Source organism: Rhincodon typus, chromosome 38, assembly GCF_021869965.1.
Source record: "Rhincodon typus isolate 14 chromosome 38, sRhiTyp1.1, whole genome shotgun sequence".
Lineage (NCBI taxonomy): Eukaryota > Metazoa > Chordata > Chondrichthyes > Orectolobiformes > Rhincodontidae > Rhincodon > Rhincodon typus.
The window spans coordinates 1520506-1520719 of NC_063369.1; positions in this window are offsets into that span (position 1 = coordinate 1520506).

Genomic DNA, 214 nt, shown 5'->3' on the forward strand with positions numbered 1-214 from the left:
TGAAACAGGAGCAGCAATTAGTTATGTACATCTTCATTAGACTGACTTCATTTTGCGTGACAGTGCAGTCATGGACAGGCAGTGCTTCTGTTCACATGCTGCCATTCTGAGACCACCAGGCTGCCTAATCTGACAGCTCTACACACTGCCTTTCTCCATTTACATTCAAAGCTTGGACTGAAAACAGGGGAGCAAGTGAATAAGAGAAACATGA